The 15,400-nt window shown below is 29.7% G+C and overlaps 1 protein-coding gene across 2 annotated transcripts in view; it reads right to left on the bottom strand.

The window, feature by feature from the left end:
- The window catches only part of msi (musashi), a 562,348-nt gene extending 547,575 nt beyond the window's left edge, over positions 1–14,773 (bottom strand). Inside the window, exon 1 of one of the 2 annotated variants that reach the window (XM_067046277.1) lies at positions 14,736–14,773. The gene's annotated coding sequence lies outside the window, so the exon portion shown is untranslated. The remainder of the gene's footprint in view (positions 1–14,735) is intronic. The other variant, XM_067046274.1, reaches the window with a different exon arrangement.
- Positions 14,774–15,400: the final 627 nt, after the last annotated feature.

The following is a 15,400-nucleotide window of genomic DNA, read 5'->3' as shown; positions in this document are numbered from 1 at the left end:
CCGAAGAATCGTCAGGGGAACCAAGCTTCAGAGTGCCAATAGCAGCGTCATCTGCGAAGATCCGCACTGTGCCAGAGTTCATAAGCCGATGACACATACATTTTTTTTTTAATTTTAAGCCCCTGCTCTAACCCTCTGTTTCGTGAAATTACCCCTCCATCAAGACCTGGGAGGTGGCAGTGCACAGCCCCCTTAATTGACGTCCTCGGCGATTAGCGACATATTATTTAGATAATTCGTCATTACCGAATGTTCAAGATAGGCCTAGTTAATACTCTTCCATAGTCATAAAATTAATTCTGTTTAAAAAATAAGTTTTGTTTTAGTTGAAGTCTTAAAATTAATTTCCGGTAAACAATAATATGATTCATGGGAGTGGAGGAATTGTAGAAGTCACGAAAACACTATTCAAACTAAATGGAAACTACTGAGGGAAATACGCTGATTCAATTTTCACCACGTATACACTGGACAAAGCTGTTGAAACTAACTCTTTGACATTTAAAGTTCTAATTCGGAAATAAAAAATGTTATTTGCGTTTATTTTTAAATATTGGGTTTATTCTCCTACCATTCGGAGAAATATTTTAGTTAAAAATTGAGGAGTATGTAAATAACTTTTTCCAGGAGCTCCTTAAAAATTTCGTTCTCTATTTATACATACATATATAATTAATAATAATAAATCGTTATTTATAAAAGATTTTATTATTATTTGACATAATTACGGTTGCTCCAAAAATTGAGTTTTTATAACAATAAATCAAACCAAAACCTACACAAAAAATATATGTAAGTGAATGAAAAGAATGATAAATAAGTACATACATATGAAATATATATGCATTGATTAAATTTCTGTTATCTAACATTTCATTAAATATTATAGGCAAATGTTACAAAGAATTTCTAATCGTTATCAATAAACATTTTTTGAGGTTAAAAACTTCCAATTTAAATTAATTTATTTATTTGTGCTACAATATGTTAATTTAAAAAACAATATATTCAAGTTGGAAGTTTTTTAACCTCAAAAAATGTTTATTGAATTACTGACTTACCAGACTTCCAAAAGAGAAAATACTAATCGTTATCGTTATTTTGATTAAAAAATCTTCAAATATCGTTGCCAAAGTTTGATGTCGATAATGACAAGAAAATATATAAATAATATATAGATAAAAATAGAGTAATAAGAAGAATATCGAGATCAAATTTTAATATTTTATTTTAAAACAGCCTTTAAAACTCCTTAGTCTCTCTTTAATTTAAAACTATGAACTATCGATATTTCGATTAAATAGACTTGGAACATTGTAGCCAATGTTTAATAAATGTTTTCTAGCAAGCTTGAAATGTTTGGAATATCAATATGAATTATTTGAACAAAATTCAAATGTTTTAATGTATATCTTTGCTTAAAATTTCCAAACCATCTACCAATTAGAATACCAATATGTCGAATAAATATTCTTGGATATATTAAATGTATACGATGCCAATAGTTGATATAGATTTCAATAAAAAATATCGTAATAAAACGCACATGTTTTATTGCAAAATTTTGTTTAACATTCGAATATTGTGGTGGAAATGGAATATCTATATCGATATCATTATTTAAAATGAACGGACAATTATTTCTTGAAATATCGATGAGCTTGATGTTGAAGGTTGGGATATTCAAATTGAATTCTAATGGAATATAAATATCAATTCTTATTTCCGATATGGTATATTGGAATAAAATTTATTAATGAACTTAAATAATTGCCTAATATCAAAATCATTTGATATTGAGGATGTCGATATTTGAATTGCAATTTGAAATGGTCAAATCGATTTCAATTAAAGATGCCGGAGAGGTAGGTGAATGTTTCCTTCAAATATTTAATAATTTGGTTTTAAGAGTATCATGTAATATGATATATTGGGATAAACTTTTTTTTGTTTTGTTTTTAAACTAAGTTAGGTTTTATAACTTCAAGAGATTATTGTTTTTAAATAATTATAAAATAGGATCAAATGATATGTTACTATTATTTAAAAATATTTTATTAATATTATTTTATCGTTTTTAAATAGGCACATAAAAATATATATGATTAAAATTAAAACGTCCTCATTGACTATTAAAAAAACAAACAAATATATATATAAACGTTGTTGGCAGTTTACCTCTGGAGAAAATGTTGATATCTTCTTTTGTGCGTTTCTCGTATAATGAAGAACTTCAAAGCGAATTTTGATTCCGGAAAAATAATATTCCATATAACAAACAAGAGAAATTTTTCTCTCTAGACAGTAACAACACAATAAATGGACGAAACTAAAAACAAATGTAAAAGGATGGAAAATACAATAAGGTAATGTTAGAAAACATGGTAAATGATGGAAACATCAGGGAGAAAGATGAACAATAGTTGGGCAGAATAGGCGGTGAGGATTACAAAATCGATAAAGAAGATATGACGAAGAGAATAGAAAGCAATCAGATGAAGAAAATGAGGAGAAACAATTTAGACAAGAATATTTCAGCGCTGAGGACTTGATTTATATACAATAGAAGGAGGCTTATACGAAAAAGCTTCTAAGTAAATCGTCAATAATAAATCGAAAATAGGAAAAATTCTAAAATAAGTCTTCAGTGATTTATATTTTCCAAAAAAAAAATATATTAATACAAACTCTAATACTTCATTTTTAATTATAAAAAACCGACGTTTCGGAGTCCTCCTTCGTCTTCAGGGTTTATTATCTTAAATGAAAAATTTTAATATGTAACATATTCTAGTTTGTTTTATAAGTCTGAATCCGTATAATTTTATTTACTCTCTTTAAAACTGTATATTAAGTAAAAGATTTATTTAAATTTTTCGTATTAAGTTTAACTTCATTTCAGTATTTTAAAATAAATTACTAATCTCAATATCAATAGAAAGAAGAAAACTAATAGTGTTGTTGCCATTTTTCGTCTTAGGTGATGAGACTATGTTCTCGAGATAATCTTTTTTTAATGTCAAATTAAACACAAAAAATATGCCACGCTTAAGGGTAATATGTAAAAGCGATCTGGCTTTTTTTTAGCTGTCCATATATTTTTTTTTAAACAAAGTATAAATTGTTTTTAATAATGTAAAAAACAAAATATTGTTGTATTGTGAACACTATGATAAAAAGAACTTAAATTTAATACTTATAATAGCAGGAACAGCCTCGCAGGTTGGTGTTGATATGAGAGGTTACAAGACATGAAAAGTTGCACCTTTCAGTGCAGCCGCAAGGAAGGGTCTATCCTTCCTGGTATACAAAACTTAGCGAACAACTGTATGACGGTTTGCACTCCTTTTCAAGCCACAAACAGCCAGGAAAGAGGAGAGTGGTTTAGGTCGTGATCAAGGAAAAGCAAACCGGTGTTTATATCGACTTCTGGTCTACGCCACAAAATTAGATCAGCCAATAGGAAAGTAGAGTGGAGGAGAATAATTCCATCGAGGAGAAGAAGAAGGGCATTCTTGGGTGGTCATCGGAACGAAGGAAAGTGGAAATCTTCAGCTGGGCCAGGCCGATGAGGAATACGAGGAGATTTCTGAGGAGATCGTACGAAGAAGTACAGCCATGAAGAGAGGACTATGGACCAGCGAAACTAATAACTGACTGAGCCGCCTAAACATAGCCAAGTCAACTCATAAGCTAAAGGCCTGCTATTTTGAACGTAATTAAATGACATTGCACTGTAAATAATTAATGATTTGATGAAGATAATTTTATTGAAAGAAGGATGAGTAATCTAATGCAAGGTAATTATTGCATTATAAATATTTTTAGATTTTTTAGAGTTCCCTCAATTATATTTATAAATACTGTTTCCATAGTTATAGCTTTTAATATGATAACAATATGTTTTTTATAAGAGGAATTATAATATTTCAGTATATGATAAAGTTGGTTTTTAATTATAATAATGTAAACTTATTTTTTAAAAAGTTTTAATTTAAAACAAGTGATTTATATATATTTTTGGACATTGTTATAGTATTTAATGTACGATTTTAGAAATTGGTTTAAGAAATTTGAAGTCTGAAACTTATCTAATTCATGAGTTAAATATATATGCAGTTTTGAGGTATTTTTCCCACTTGAAATTGCTATATAAATTATGTATAGTATGTGCTATATATATATTTTTAACCTAACATCTTATTCATCAACAATAGTATTACATAAATTAAAGATCTCATAATTTAATTTCTAATATAGTGGTTTTATTTTACTTACTATCTAATTTGGTTACATTTTCTTTCTAACATTACATCTATTAAAATTTGTATCCCTGACAATGTTTTATTTTTTCTCTATCTAAGGAGATAAAAGTAGTTACGTCATCAGGATTAAATAGGTTAATTTTATTATAAACTTTATAACATTCTGAAATCATTTTATATAACTTTTAACTAACCGATTTTTTGCCCTACCTAGATGAATAGAATAAAACAATTTTTAGCAAATTATATAAAATATCTAGAGTTATGTTGAAATACTTTTAAAATCAAGGTAAGTTAGTCAAAAATGGCATAAATAGGTGAAAACATCACTACGCTGGACTCAGAATGATATTGAGTAACAGTGTTGTTCTTTTAGGCACACATCACTTTGCCCGATGTAGTATTTAGACTTAAGTCCCCCTCAGAAAGGTGGAGAATGGTTGTCGTTCAAAATATTCAAGTCCTTTTTCTAAAGCTTCCATCGTTCCCTTCATATTATTACCGACTGTTTTATGCACGCCTTTTTCAAGTGTTTCTGAAGGCTCTACATCGAGAAAGATCTCAATTTATAACCAATGAAGCGTACAAAAGTGCTGTCGTATTACGGTGTTGAATTTTATCACTTGCCACAGCGTTTATTACTTCACTTCTTCAAGACGAGTTAAGTAACATCAAATCCCTATATGAGTTTTTTGTTGCAATATATTTTAAAATAAGTATAGTTCAGTGTGAAAATTAATAATAATAATAATATATAGGGGATCTATATATTATAGATAGGGGATAGCTAGGGTAAAAAAATACAAAAATTAAATTAATTACTTTTTGTTCATCATACTGACCAAAGTTTTTTATATAAACCAAATTAAAGGAGTTTTCTTCAAAATTGTACATTTAAGCCATATGAGACTACTTAACTAATTACCCTAGATAGTAATATTACTGATAACCTGATTGGACACTAACATACCGATTTTAATCATAATTGTTTTAGCCGTTGCTATAATATACCAAGCATACAACTTCTTTAAATTTGTATTATTTAAATTTAGTGTTATTCTAATGCGTTACACAGAGCTCTATTATAAATATTATTTTCGGATGTACACATCTGATTTTGTAAATGTATTTAATCACATTTTTGTGCCCTTCTCCATGTAAAATCGAGACATCGTAAATCACATGTCACAACATGACGTCACAGGCGCTCGTCACATGTCTCTCGACTGCCTGGTCACTTGTACACAGGCGCTCGTTACATGTCTCTCGACTGCCTGGTCACTTGTTCGACCACAAAACACACCATTATTCATACTACCAGAGTTCGTCGGAAGAACCACTGGAACGGTCAAACTTACACCTCCACAACCTCATAGAAACCCAGAACAAGACGTGATAGTACAAGAGCCCAAGAGAAGCAAAAAGGCAGCTATTTCACCCCAATTTTTAATTACTTTAATGAAAACTATGTATAATTACCAATCAAAATTGATGAGTCAGCCATGTATAGGTAAGGGGGATAAAAATTGGCGACTGTTTCAAGACGGTAGAATAAATTAATTTTTTATTCGGAGGTCTATATTTTTAAAACAACCAACACTAGAAAACATAATATGACATCATTTAAAGTACAGTAAATTTTATAAAATATGAGCCCTAATAGAGCTAAGTTTATTTAGGTTCAATAGTTCTCGAGATATAGCTTTTTAAAAATCAATATTTCATAAAAATGTTGTATAGAACGTACTGGAAGATCAGTAGTCAGTGAATTTATTTTTAGAAATTTATATTCGACGTACATATGTCTATTAGCACTCAAATTAAAGCTAGTTTAATGAACTATAAAGTAGTTTATGAAGTTTATCTTCGTAGGAGTATTAGTTTTCATGATATTTGCTAAAATATATTGATTTGTAGTTGTTCGGACATATTTTTATTTTCCAAATTTTTACTTATATACCAATATCATAAAAACTACTATCACTACGAAGATAAGTGTCATAAACTAGTTTGTAGTAAGTTAAATTTTCTTTATTTTGAGTTCTGGCAGACATATGTGCATCTCATGGATCTAGTGATATATTTTTTTCAAAAATCAAACATTTTATACGAACAACTAAAAATTAACAGTTTGTGTATTTATTCTGTCAAATATTGTAAAAACTACTACTCCAACAAAGATAAACATTATAAAATATTTTATAGTAAATTTAACTAGCTTTAATTTGAGTGCTGGCAGACATCTGTCGTCCAATGGTTTCTGAAATAAAGTTTTTCAAAACTCAAACTTATTGCCCGAACAACTATAAACCATTTTTTTTATAGGAAATATCATGAAGACTACTATTCCTACGATGGTAAAGGTCATAAACTACTTTCTAGTAAATTAAACTAGCTTTAATTTGAGTGGTAATGGACATCTATATGTCACATGGTTCCTGATATATAGATTTCTCAAAATACATTAACTAACTAACTAAATATTTCAGTAGATTTTTAGGAAATGTTGCCTTTTACAAAGCTATATCTCGAGAACTATTGGCTGTAAATAGCTCTATTAGGGCTGATATTTCAGCAAAAATTTACACTTCTTTAAATAGTGTTCTTTCAGATTTTCTAGTGTTGTTGGTAGTTTTTAAGATATAGAGCTCCGAAAGAAAAATTAATGTTTTTTTAAGGTTTTGAAACAAGTTTTATTCCCCCTACCTATACATGCCAGACTCATCAGTTTTGAATAGTAATTAAACATAGTTTTCATTAAGGTAATCAAAATTTAGGGTGAAATGACTGGCTTTTTTTCTTCCCGGCTCTTGTACTAACCGGACCCATCGGCGGCGCATGATACGGCGATCGTCAGCCATCATCTTGAGAAACTACAATTCTCTCTCTTTTACTTGCCCCTTCAGGGACTAAATTTTGTACAGGAATAAATTATATGATTACATTCAATTGTTCCAAAATGTATCCCAGTTTATTTTACATAACTAAACATACAATAAAGGGATCCCGGTAGTAAGAGACGTATCGGGGCTCTGAGATTGCAAAAATTATAATAGCTAGGTGTTATATACACAATAATATTAATATTGCACTTTAGTGAGCATTTTCCAGATTGTTGTATAATATTATTGCTTACATATAGATGTAATAATTAAATAAAATATTTCAAAATGTTTTCATACATAAGAGGTTTTGTAATCACCTAATATATGTCTGACATCTAGCTTCAGTAACTGGCAGGGAAAAGAGAGTAAGAGAGGAGCCAATAAGAATAGAAGAGGTGACAGGAGCTCAAGAGGATGAGCCGGGAGGCAGGGGGTGTTATCGGGCGGATCTAGGGGACTCTAGACAACCCTTAGCAACGGCCCCGGGCTCCTGTATTTCGGGGGGCGAAATTACCCCCTATCTTAGCACCACCGCAGTAAACAACTCTGTTATCGTTAAACTGGGGTTGTTCAGGGACACCTGAGGCGGGAGGATATCGCCCTGCCCCGATGTAAAGTAGGCGGGAAGGGGGGGGGACGATCTCTATAGGAGTATACGGGGTTAGCAACTCCGAACTGTTGATAGTTGTACCATAGGATGATGGTTTATCGTCCAATTTTTACCATGATAAGCTTATAATGAAAATACATCGTGCAAATGAAAGGTATAGTTGGAAATTAACACGTTCATTCTTGGAAGACTTCCTTTCACTTCATTTATCAATTATGACTTTGCCAGATATATTTAATAAAGGACAAGAGCGAACCTGTAGTTTGCACTGAAGTCGATTAGAAATGTGCCTGGACGGGCTAACTGTAATTTGTGGAGGCCATGAGAACTTGCCACTCTTTAAAAAAATAATTGATCATTGAATGAAAAATTACCTAAATTTTTAATTTGATATTAATAATCAAAATTATTTTACTGTAATTTTAATTTACAATTAATGATATCCGATGTTTCGACTATTGTGCTATCTTCAAGATCACTATAACAATTCAGAAAAGTATTAAATTCCATGAAATCCATATAGTCCAGTCTATAATAATTAAACAAATTTACATTTACTTGAAAAAAATCATTAATAAAGTTTTCTCTAGTGGCTTGCACGTAAAATGATTCAATATTCACTTTAAATGAACATTACCCATATTGTGTGGTCTAGGTATGAATTGAATTCGTTATTTCTCAAATTTCTGGTAAGTAATCTTTTAAATGAATTTGAATTGACTGACCATATTCCTTTCTTTATATTTTGTTTTCTAACACATTACATTCTAACTCATCTTTGGAATTATATATTGCTAGAACCAACGAATTTCATTCCTAGAGTTCATATATATCTGTATAAAATTACTTACAATCATACACGCTAGGAGATTTTGATGTTGACGCTGTTAATTCTAAGAAACAAATGAACAAATTTATATAAGCGAATTCTAAAAAAAAACAACTAACCAATACCGGTTATTACAAAAGGGTTTATTCAAATGTTATTTCTTCTAATATTATTAGAATAGGCTGGTAACCTGTATGATAACCAATCCCTTATTCTCGATATAGAAAAAAAACCCATAAAACTCCGCTATAACATGCCCTTCAATAAAATAAAATTACCGTGATCTTTTATTTAATCTTTTACAGTTAGTCTCATATGGCTCTAAAACTAAAAAAAAAAAGAAAAAAGTTCTTTATAGGTGCAGTTATAAAGTTTAGTTAGTTTAAGTTAGGAATTCTAATGAATTATCTTTCTTCTAAATTAATGTGGGATTTTTATTCGTTTAATATTTAAAAATATGTATAAGTAAATAGTTGGAAACGTCAAGAAGTCATAGCAGAGTGCTAAAGATCGCATCATTTCTTCGAAATACTTCTCAAGTTTCAATTTGAAAACCTTAACATTTGAGCGCATAGCTATATAATATATATAAATATATCATCCCAGCTCGATTTTCAATTTAAATGTTTTGCCTATAGTATTAAAATGAACCGAGTATACTTATTATCTTTTTTACTTTTGGTACTATTATTAAAATAAATTTAAATATAATTAAATTAAAAGGAATTTTTAATTGTTAATTGTTAATTTTAGTTGTTGTAGCTTGTGTGGCCAATAAGCTATACAGGATAAAAACATTAATAAAAAAAAATATTTAGTTGTTAATATATATTCCATAATTTTTATTTCTTTCGGGTCCATCGACAGATTTTGGAACAGACGATTTTTCGACTTGTTTATTTCCTTAACTTCTTTATTCATTAAATTATTTCTTTTAACTTATTTATTCATTTAAGTATTTATTTTAACTAACTTTTTTGTTTTTGTAAATCTAATTATTAGTTTTTTTTTTGGAAACTGATCTACTGCTGTGACTATTATGTCTTTGGTTTGATTTTACATTACTACCTAATGATGAATTCGTTTAATGGGTTTATGAGATGGAACGTGGGCAGCGGATCACTGGAGATGGGAGGTTTGAGAGAGTGAAATAGGGAATATAAAGTTGTTAAATAGAACGAAATTGTTAAATAGAAAAAAAAAAAGAAATTAAAATATTTGTATTTAGTGAGTAGACGAGTATTTATCGCAAAAGGAAAAGATGGGAAAAAAATAAGTACGATCATGGATTGATTGGTGTGCTGTGTATTGTAGCAACACAGTGTACCTTGGGCAGTATGGCTAAATAAAGCATTTCTCCCTCATGGTGGTAAAAAAGGATTATTTTTTTTTATTAATTGAAGAGTTCTTTCTAAAAATGTTCTAGTAGACATTTTGCTAAAGATTTTAGGTCTAAGGACAAAAACAAGCCACTTATCTTCGAACAAATGATTATACTTTCATTTTCGGCACATAGTACTCTTCGTTAAGGATTGAGGACTAATTTATTGCTAGGACCAGTCACAATAAGCGATAAAAAAGCTTTTGTTTTTGTTTGTTTTAAATTTTTATAATTAAAATATTCATTACCATATTAATTAGAGGACTATAACATGAATAAAATAATGGAGTCATAAAACGAGCCAAAGAACTAGGAGCTGTAATTTAAATATAACATTTCATTTGCAATTGAAAATTATTAATTAAAATAAGTTTACCTCATTCAATATATAATGGCAAATAGGTCCTCTTGCTAGACTTGTTTTCCACATTTGTTCCACTATCATCAAAGTAAAATATTTAGTTTCGATCTAAAATTAGAATGTATATCTTAATATTATATGTCTCTTTAACCTATCGTCTTGAACATGCATGATAAACCAAAAGTCCTGCAAAATGTCGGACAATAAATAATTTAAACTATATTTTTTCTTTTTGACCGCAACCCTGACCATCTTCTTCATATTTTAAAACTAATAAGATATTAATAATAAAACTCTGAGGAAATATACATGTTGGTAGACTGGAGGCAAGTTGTTAATAAATATAACCAGGTGTGATATACGTTCTCAATATAGATCTGGACACATAGATTGTAAGAGACTACTCATTAAAAACGGTTTTAAATATGGTAGAGAAGTGTATAAGGTTCAACAGATAAGTGAAGTAGATATGGTATAGGTGAGGTATAGTAATATGTAAAAGGAGGTGTTAAGAAATTGAAAAAGAATGAACAATAGCTATAATAACCTAATAAGAATGATTTTCTGTTACCAACTGACCAGAAAAGCAGGAGCAGGTAGAGAGAGAATAAAGGTCCTGGGTGGGAACAGTTTTATATGACATATAGATGGTAAACGGGCGTCAAATCTTATATCTAATATTAAAATAGGTAAATATATGCAATATAATAGGAAGATATAAATACATTGAAAGATTTCTTAAAATATATAAACAGATAAGCTGACAAAAACGTCTGATTTCTAATCTAATATTATGACCTCCAATTGACTTCATACGGTCAACTATCTAGAACTATTATTGCTTATCTAAAATGTTTTTGACTCTGAAAAAAACATTTTATTTAAAATTTCAGTCAGAATGTTTTTTCGAGTTATTTCTTTAGTTGTTCACAATAAATTTTCCTTAATTACTTTCTTATAAATTACTACCTTCTCCTATTTCACACCTCTTTTCCGAGAGATTTTCCGAAAGAGCAGAGGATAAGATTTATTGCGATAAATATAGGACGACGCGATACCGAAATATCGCTATGATTTATATCGTACCTGAATCACGGGTGAATTTCACTATAGGTGGCGCGGAGTGTATCGGCCATATTTCACCGGTCCTTATCACAGCTGTCCTAACTCCCGCTCCATTTACCCCGGCAACATTGTCCACTCTACTCTGCGGCCTCTTCTCCGCTCGTATTTTTATCCCCTCAGCAGGGCTTGAAGTACAACAAAAAGGCTCAGTACACCACTGACATATGGTAGCACTTTAAGTGCAAGAATAGCTAAGGTTAAGGCTCAAATCCGTTTGATTTCTCAAAAGATCCAAAAAAGAAGTTTGTAATCTGCACTAAAAAAGCGTATGAGTATTAGCAAACAATTTGTATATCTTATTTCTAAAAAATAATTAACAATATTAAAAAAAAGAAAAACAGAAATAAAAACGAAGATCTAAATAAATATTAATTAATATGTAATAAGCAAATAGGATACATGGTTCAGTACAGAACGAACATTGCAGTAAGAACGATGTACAGTGTTACAGAAGAATTAACTATGAAATAAAAACTATATATAAATAAATACTGACATTTTTTAATTATAAATGTTTTTTGGTTATATATATATGGTATATATTTTTTAAATATGAAATCATTTGTATTAGAAATTACCCAAAAGTAACCTGTAAACAACCGTTTAAGGGTATTAATTTAACAAAAATAAATAAAACAAAAAATAAAAGCGATAAAGGTGTGTAAAATTATTCATTAAAAAAGGTAGTAGTTAACCCGTCATTGGTTGCTGCGTGAGAATTTCTCTCAGGTTAATTGTTTTTCGGATCTGGAAGCTGCTAGAAGGAGACTGTGGTTCCCATCTTGAAATCTGTAGTCTTGCAGTCTCTTCCTAGTATACCTCCTTATCACTATATCCACTTTATCCTTCTATTCCCCCCACCACTTTATCAGCTCTGGGTAAGCGTCCAGCGCTCTTTCCCTAACAATATACCCTTCTCATGAGATATTATCTTACACGCGACCGAGGCTGCTATAAAAATATTCAAGTTGTGAGGTTTTTTCTCATGCGCGCCAAGTGTATTTAATCCATAAAATGTTTTTTTCCTAGAGTGAAAAAATAGCAAAACTAGGGAAACGTTGGCTTGAAGAGGCAGGAATTTCATTAGGTACGTATTATTTACTATGAATTGTATTCCGATACTATAAGTGTATGTTAGGGTGGTTTTTATAACAAAAATTGGTCTTTTCATGTTTTCACTTCATCGCTGTGCCGTATGAATACTATTTTTTGTATATTTCTGGGTTATATTCAGACATTCTAAACAAAAATGAATTGCCACCAGTGCAAAAGACCAATATACCCCATTTATTCGGTGTTTACTTGCACCAGTTGGGCTCAAAAGATTTCTTCAGATTGAGCATTTTTTTTTTTAAGATTAGTGTTATGTTCTTATATGATATATCTGTATTTTGATTCTTTTTATAACTTTGTCTGTTTCCAAATATTATATTATGTTTATTACTATTTTATAATTATGTCTAATTTTTGAATTTTTTAAAACCAGTTTGCTCTTGTATCTAAACAATTTTTTTTTATCCTTTTTTTGGTTATGCTTAAATAAACTAATCTAAATAGAAATTTTGTATTTTAAAAAATACGTCCATCCGTGTTATAATCAACCTAGCGACCGATGGCGGGTTAAGAAGAAACAATTTTTAGAAAACTTTGAATAACTATTTTTTAAAATTAGCGCCTTAAGATGGACGGATAGTCCAAAATGTTGAAATGAATATTTTATTGATGAAAATAACGAATTCGAAGTATGAAGGTTATCTAATCGTTCAGAAAAAGACCCAGAAAAATTACATATAAACAGATTGATTAAATAACAGAGAATTGAATTTCTCACAAGTGATTACTCCATTAGGTTAATCCTAATTATTATAATACTTCTGCAGCATAAAGTCACTAACCAGGATGTTCATATTTATGCAAGATTGAGTATTCATATTCAAGTGGAATATCTAGATCGGTGGTAAATGAAATTATTTCAGCTAGTAGCAAAATTCTACGGGATATTCTTTGCGCTTCCAGAAAAAAATCTAAATAACAAGTATACCTTTTGAAGTGGTTTTACTAATAAGCATATATCGTCGGCGGTCTGTAAAAAGGGCAAATTTAATATAAGGGTAATTCAAATTTATCACTTTTTTGCTAAAATTGCCTACATATAAATTAGTTCAACTCTCTGAAACATAATGAAGATATGCATTTGTTCTCAAAAATAGAAACATATCATAATTTTTAATCCAAAACCAATTTTATGAGGAGGTAAATTACAAAACATACGCTCCTGAAAATTGTTATATTTATCAATAGAGGTTTGGCATATTAATATAATTATAATTAAAACCTTTCCTTTAATCGCAAATGAGGGGAGAATAGAAGTTGTAGTTAATGTTATATTCAATAATTGAATGTATGTATAACGAAAATCCATTGATTTGTTCTTGAAAAATTTGCGCTTTTTTTCTCTTTTCTCTTCAGGCTCATATCAATGTCAATGGTAAGGATTTCAAAATTATTTACTGTTCTAACAAGTAATGAGAGAATATTAAATTAATGTCTTTTTTTAAACTAACATTTATTAAAAACAAAGAAATATTTCTAAGAACATTAAAATATAAAATTTGATAAAAATAAATAACTGTTTTAGGATCAAGAAATTTGTTTATTAAAAACAGTAAACATTAATTTTTAGAATATTTAATATTTAAAAAAGTGACTGAGAATTAATAATTATTCAAAAAACCAATATCAACATAATGTAAATACGCTTTGAGTAACTCCCAATTATTTTGCGGCAGCACTGTACGGAACTCAACTCTTAACTGTGAAATATAGCGTACTGCAAGCCACGCCTACGAACGGAATAGACCCTGCCCTCTGGTTTCACTTGCCCTTACCTCCTCCATTATACTTCTTCTTTTAAGCTCTACACAAACCATATATGTTTGTTTTCTCTACCCATACAGGCGCAACATAATTATTTCCATAACAGCATTCGCCCACTCTACATGACACGGCTGATAAAGTTATATACTGAGGGTTTTTATGGTTTTATGACCAATCTTCATAAATTTTGCATTATAATTAAAACGACAGTTTATTCAATTAGATTCATATATTATTTATTATGATTTTATGTTCCAGTAGTATATGTAAATACTTAACATTTTATTAGGCTCTTTTCAAAAACGGAGATTTATAATGGAACATAATACTGTAATAAATAACTAGTCTTAATAAAACAATAATGAATAATAATTAAAAAAATAAAAACTTATTCCTAGTTACCTGATATCAATGATAGAGGAAGTAGTTCTGAATGCCGTGATCCTGTAAATAAAAATAAACATTATATTCAAATAATCGATGTGTTTAATTTATTTATATATATAAATACACACACATGTCTGTGTGTGTGTGCATTTGTGCCAATATGTTGGTACTGTATGGTAATTTAGCTTCTAAAAATTTGTACTACATTTATACACTAAATGGTATCAAATATACATTAATGCTAACAATGCCAATAAATACCGTTTGTGATGTTAAGCAGTGAAGTTGAAATTGGCAAACAAATGTGTCAGGGAGTGATCTGAATAATCCAGTAATTTAAGTTCCCTTGAGGCGGCAGAGTTTGAATAATTCAAAAAGAGAGAATGTTTAAATATAGTCGTCAACCCATTGGGGCCAGGAGCAGCGTTGGTCTTAGTATTCGCTCATAAATCAAGAGAATCGTTAGCGAAAATAACGGCTCAAAATATAAAACCGTAAATCTTTCATTTTAAATTTTAGTTTATGAAATTAATTCAAGAAAGCTATGAGCAGCTGTCATCTATGGGAATACTAGCTAATTAGAAGTAATATAACTTCACGGAGATACATCGCTAATTCAACAATCTAAAGTCATTAAACAATAAAAAAAAAATGTCAATTTACTACTCCTCTAATATCGA

The sequence above is a fragment of the Halyomorpha halys genome, unplaced genomic scaffold, assembly GCF_000696795.3.
Source record: "Halyomorpha halys isolate HHAL.00 unplaced genomic scaffold, Hhal_1.1 Scaffold945.1, whole genome shotgun sequence".
NCBI classification, from domain to species: Eukaryota; Metazoa; Arthropoda; class Insecta; order Hemiptera; family Pentatomidae; genus Halyomorpha; species Halyomorpha halys.
Note: the sequence above shows the minus strand (reverse complement) of the source record. Positions and strands in the feature narration are given on the sequence as shown.